Consider the following 6,374-nt stretch of genomic DNA (forward strand, 5'->3'; position numbering starts at 1 on the left):
AAGCGATACCTCATGGAGACCTTCCTACAAGTCATTGGGTATGGTGGCTGTGTGGAGTGGCCTCCACGCTCACCTGACCTGACCCCATTGGACTTTCTGTGAGGTCACATCAAACAGCAGGTGTATGCGACCCCTCCACCAACATCGCAGGACCTACAACGACGTATCACAGATGCTTGTGCAAACGTGTCACCTACCATATTGCACAACGTGCAGCAAGATACAGTATGCTGTCCAGAATCCAGATGAGCATTGCAGCTGACGGGGGCCACTTTCAGCATCAAATTTAAATGAGCGCCATATACGTGACCAGCATTCAATGTTTTGGGTGGGTCATGGGTTTCATATCATAGCATTTCTGTATGCAAGGTGTCGATTCGTATTGAATTGATGATGCCCCAGAAAGAAAAGACCAATGGGGTCAGGTCAGGTGAGCGTGGAGGCCACTCCACGCAGCCACCATACCAAATGACTTGTAGGAAGGTCTCCATGAGGTATCGCTTCACGTCCGCAGTCTTGTGAGGTTTACACGTTGTAATCATAGCATTGCTGTATGGAAGGTGTTGATTCGTATTGAATTGATGATGCCCTACAACTTTGTAATTCACTTTTTTTCTCTTATCTCGTTCAGTTTTCGAGATAAAAATGCTAACTCCGTTGTTTTCCACCAGGTGGCGCTATAGGTGGTTTCATTGCGTAGCGCAGGGCTACTTTACTATACCTAGACACCATTTCTATGCCTTTAGCTGTCACCGTTCTCAAGTTAATGGCAGTGGAGAGGATATGGGTGGACACACTGTATAGGGAGCTACTTGTGAAAGTATTCATTCCCTTCGCATTTTTTATGTTTTGCGACCTGACAACCTGGAATTTCCCTGTGTTTTGAAGGTTTCCATCAGGTCATGTACAGAACCTGCCAACAACTGTGAACATTTGGTGTTCTTTTTATTGTGAAGCAAATAAGAAATAGGACAAAATAACTGAAAGTTTCACTTTGCATAACTATTCACCCCCTAAAGTCAGTACTTTGTGGAGCCTCCTTTTATGGTAATTACAGCTACAACTCACTTTGGATAAGTCTCTCTGATCTTTCCAAATTTTGCCACTGGGATTTTTCCTCAAGACAAAACTGCTCAATCTTTTTGAAGTTAGCTGTTTCCTCCGGTGAGCAGCGTCTTCACGTCTGACTACAGATTCTCCATTCCTCTGGTGAGCAGCGTCTTCACGTCTGACCACAGATTCTCCATTCCTCTGGTGAGCAGCGTCTTCACGTCTGACCACAGATTCTCCATTCCTCTGGTGAGCAGCGTCTTCTCCTCTGACCTCAGATTCTCCATTCCTCCGGTGAGCAGCGTCTTCACGTCTGACCACAGATTCTCCATTCCTCTGGTGAGCAGCGTCTTCACGCCTGACCACAGATTCTCCATTCCTCTGGTGAGCAGTGTCTTCACGTCTGACCACATATTTTCCATTGGATTAAGGCCTGGGCTGTGACTCGGCCGCTCCAATACATATACACATTTCCCCTTACACCCTCCAGTGTGGCTTTAGCAATAACTTTTTGTCATTGTCTTGTTGGAAGATTAATCTCCATCCCAGTCTCAAATCACTGACAGACTGAAGCAGGTTTTACTCAAGAATATCCCTGTATTTTGCACCATCCATCTTCCCCTGGACTCGGACCATTTTCCCTGCCCCTGGTGCCGAAAACATCCCCACAGCATGATGCTTCCACCACCATGTTTCACTGTGGGGATGGTGTTCTGAGTTGATTAGCTGTTTTGGTTTGGTGTGAGACATAGCATTTACCTTGGTGGCCAAAAAGTTCAATTTTGGTCTTATCTGACCACAACACCTTCCTCCATACATTTGGGGAGTCTCCCACGTCTTTTGATAAACTGAAAACAAGCCTTCTAATTTTTGGTTTTAAGTAAAGGTTTTTTCTTGTCACTCTTCCATAAATGCCAGGTCATGTGGAGTGTACGGCTTATTGTGGTTGTATGGATAGATACTCCAGTCTCTGCTTGGGAACTCTGTAGCTTCTGCAGGGTTACCTTTGGTCTCTGTGCTGCCTCTCTGATTAATGCCCTCATTGCCTGGGCTCAGGGTCATTCCATGGTAACTTACGTTACAGTCACAAGCCAAAAACTGAATAATGGCTACAGACTGTTCTTTGAAGGCAGGCACAAAAATAAGTGAATGTATATTGTACATTGAACTATTCTCAATAGACTTCAACAGTTTCATTTTTCAACAATACAAATTAAATACAATATACAATGTTACTTGGTAACTTCCGTTACACAAAAAGTAACGTAAGTTACCAAGTAAAAACGTATTTTATATTTAATTTGTATTGTTGAAAAATCAAACTGTTGAAATCTATTGAGAACAGTTCAATGTACAATATACAGTCACTCATTTAGTGCCTGCTTTCAAAGAACAGTCTGTAGCCATTATTAACTCAGTTTTTGGCTTGTGACTGTAACGTAAGTTACCATGGAATGATCCCTGAGAGTTTGGTGGGCGGCCTGTCTTGGCAGGTTTGTTGTAGTAACATTTTCTTTCCATTTTATGATTAGAACCCAACCCTGACTTTTATTTCTCAACACTTTGTCTCTGACTTGTTTTGAAATCTCCTTGGTCTTCATTGTGTTGTTTGTGCCGCCGGCACAGACAGGAAAACATCGCGATGCTGCAGGGATCGTGGCCGGCTCCACACAGCGCCGCCGGAACAGGCAGGAGGACATCGCGATGCTGCGTGGAGCGAGGAAAGGTGAGTATAAACGTATATATATATATTTTTTTTTTGTGTGCCACAGGATGCAGGACATAGAGCAGGATGATGGCGTATATCGCAGGATGATGGCGTATATCGCAGGATGATGGCGTATATCGCAGGATGATGGCGTATATCGCAGGATGATGGCGTATATCGCAGGATGATGGCGTATATCGCAGGATGATGGCGTATATCGCAGGATGATGGCGTATATCGCAGGATGATGGCGTATATCGCAGGATGATGGCGTATATCGCTGGATGGGGGAATATAGCAACAGGGCTGTGGAGGTGGAGTCGGTATAAAATACTCCGACTCCTAAAATATATAATAAATTGGGGACAGTAGTGCAATGCAGAATGTGCTGAATATTTTTTCATAGCAATTTGGGAAAGTTATGAAATGTCCTATAAATGGCTGTTCTATTCCTGATCTAAGGCTACATTCACACAGCGTTTTTGCTGCATTTTTTTGAGGATACTTTTGTCAGCTGCAAAAGCAGATCAGCTTTTTAAAAAACTGCATCACCTGAAAGGTTTTTGAGCTCATAAATAATGCTTTCAATAGCAAAAGCAGATTAGAAAAACACCACAAACTGACATGCTCATTCTTTGTGAGGATCCTCACAATATTATGTGTCTGAATGTCCTATCTTTTCACCCATTGCCTTTGCTGGGATGCCAGAGTCACTGCATTTCACTGAATTATTTTGCCATCAATGTTCAATATGTTTGTGACAAAGAAATTGTTAGCAAGACTCTGGCAGTAAAAGATACTAAAGCTCATCATACCAGCCAGTTTCTCTAGGCCTTAGTGGAAAACGTTCTGCAAGATTACAAACTCAAAAAAGAACATTTTATTTCTATTGTAAAGGGCAATGCTTCAAACATAAGTACAATTAAACTGATGAATGAGAGTAATGAACAGCATCTAGAAGAAAATTTAGGATTCAGTATATGTGAGATGGAGCCACAGTGCTGTTCATGTAACTGAGGAACAAACATATTACAACAGAAGAACAGCAAAATGATACTTTAGGATTAGATGATCTTGTTGAAGCTGCTTCAAAACACTTTCATATTCATCACATGCGCTGTGTTGTGCACACGCTGCAGCTGGCAATAAGAGAGAGTCTGCAAGGGGGACCCCGATTTCACACATCCGGCTTTTCACCGGTTTGGCGGATGCGGCGCACTCCAGTACAGTGTATACAGTACAGTGGAAGCGCGACAAACGCCGGTCACATGCTGTCATGTGACCCGTAAGTTGCTGTGCTGCCACTGTACTCTATAGTACTGTACTGGCGTGTGCCGCATCCGCCAATCCGGCGAAAAGCCGGATGTGTGAATCTAGGCGGACATGCTGGAAATCTGATTGGAAAAGGTAAGGAAATTGGTTATTGCCGCCAGAACCCCTAAAATGTATTCTATCTTGAAGAGACGTGCTGGGAAAGGGGCAATTGTTGATCAAGCCACTCGGTGAGGCAGCACTTATTTAATGACTGAGCGATTGCTTGAACTAAAATCATTTTTCCCTCACCCTATGACGGCACCACGAGAGAGGATCCGCCCATCCAGGACAGGAAACCATCAGGTTAAAAAGGGGCGGTCCTCTCGCCATTTCAGTTTTGGTTTCCTGTCCTGGACGGATACCTCAGGTTGCAGCCCTGGAGGGCCGTGGATCTTCTAGCAACTGATACCTGGTCCCGACGGGCGGTTCTGGCGGCGGCACGGGTCCTGCCTCGCTCCGTTCGGGTGCCTGGAGGCGCCATGGCGGACCCCCGGGGGTTGCGTCCATGAGCGGGTGGTGCGCGTCAGGCGGCAGGTAAGTCAAGCAGCCGGCCGGTCCTTCCAGGGCGGCGGGGCTGCTCGCGGCCGCGTGTGCTGCACGCCGCCGCCATCTTGAGGGCGTGTTTTGCGTGCGGGCGTTGCGCATGCGCGGCAGCCGCACCTGACATGCGCTGACGTCGGCGGTGATGTCAGACCCTGGAAGTGGGTCCGGAGGCGCGGGAGGGGACGTACTCCAGTGCTCCAGCGCTCAGTTTAAAAACGGAGCTCTGAGCTGGAGGAACGTGCTAACGTCCTCCTGCATAACGGAGGTGTTTGTTACCATAGCAAAGGCCTTGGGAATATGGACAAGGATGTGCACCGTGAGGAGGACCGGCACTCAGTGTGTGAGTCCTCCTCCCCTCCTGCTAGCAAGAAGGTGGTGAAACCACCGGAGCGTCGCAGGATCGACTCTGGCTCTGATGCCAGCTTATCCAGCAAGCGTGGCACCCGGGCCTCTAAACAGACCCGAGATGCATCTAACGGCAAAGGCGCCTCCAGAGGGAAGACTTTGATGAAAGCTCCTTCCCCAGAACCGATACCGAACCTTCATCTCCTATGGGTGAGTGGTCTTCGGGCATGTGTACCTGTTGTTCATTGTTTTCCTGGTGTTGTGTCTCCCCTCCGTCCCTGTCATGCATAGGTTAAAAAAACACGGAAGTGTACGGCCAAATCGAATAACAGGGAATGCGCCCTCTGTAACCGGGAACTGGTTCCGTCCTGGTCCAAACGGCTCTGCAAGGACTGTATCCAACAGACCATTTCTGATGAGACTCCTGGGTTTGCTAGTGATCTTCGTACCATCATCAGGTCCGAAGTCCAGAGTTCTCTGCAGTCCCTGAAAGAGCCTCCTCGTAAGCAGCATAGACAGGCCTCCCCGGCCTCACCATCCAGTCGATCCGAGGGGGAGTGTGGGTCTTCTGGCTCTGCGTCTTCTTCCTCTGACAGTGAGGCTGACGTCCACCAATGTTTCCCAGTAGAAGGCACGAGCAAATTGATTAAAGCTGTCAGGGACACTATGGGCATTACTGAGGGGAAATTGCAGCCTTCAGTCCAAGATGTGATGTATGGATCGGAAGGCGGATGTCTTGCTTAAAACTTCATGGCAGTCCTCCGCAGGTGCTCTCCGGCCTGCCATTGCAGCTACATGTACGGCACGGTCTCTGGCGATGTGGTTGTCCGAACTAGAGGAGAAGCTGAGAGCCAAGGTTCCTCGGGACGAGATTATTTCTTCTCTGCCCCGGCTGCAGAGAGCTGCGGCTTTCATCTCAGATGCGTCGGCAGATTTCACTCGACTAGCTGCTAAGATTGCGGCCCTTTCTAATGCGGCTCGTTGGGCCTTATGGTTGAAATGTTGCCCGGGGGATCTACAGGTTAAGTCTAAATTGTGTTCCATTCCCTGTCAGGGCGAGTTTCTTTTTGGATCGGTTCTGGATGATGTTCTTGAGAAGGCGGGAGACAGAAAAAGGAACTTTCCGACCCCGTCCTTTCCCTCCTTCAAGTGATCCTTTCGTAAGAAGCAGTTCACCCGTAAGTTCACCCCCAGGAATAGGAGTACCTGGTCGGATCGAAAGAAGGAGGATAAGGGGTTCTTGTTCAGGGGCCTTCCCAATCCAAGAAGTCTTCCCAATGACTCCCTTCCCCAGGTGGGGGGAGATTGACCTACTGTCTTCCGGCCTGGGAACGTATTTCTTCGAGCCCGTGGATTCTCAATATCATCCGATCAGGTCTGACATTTCCATTCCGCAGTGTTCCTCCCAGGCGCT

This window comes from Anomaloglossus baeobatrachus, unplaced genomic scaffold, assembly GCF_048569485.1.
Source record: "Anomaloglossus baeobatrachus isolate aAnoBae1 unplaced genomic scaffold, aAnoBae1.hap1 Scaffold_347, whole genome shotgun sequence".
Classification (NCBI taxonomy): Eukaryota; Metazoa; Chordata; class Amphibia; order Anura; family Aromobatidae; genus Anomaloglossus; species Anomaloglossus baeobatrachus.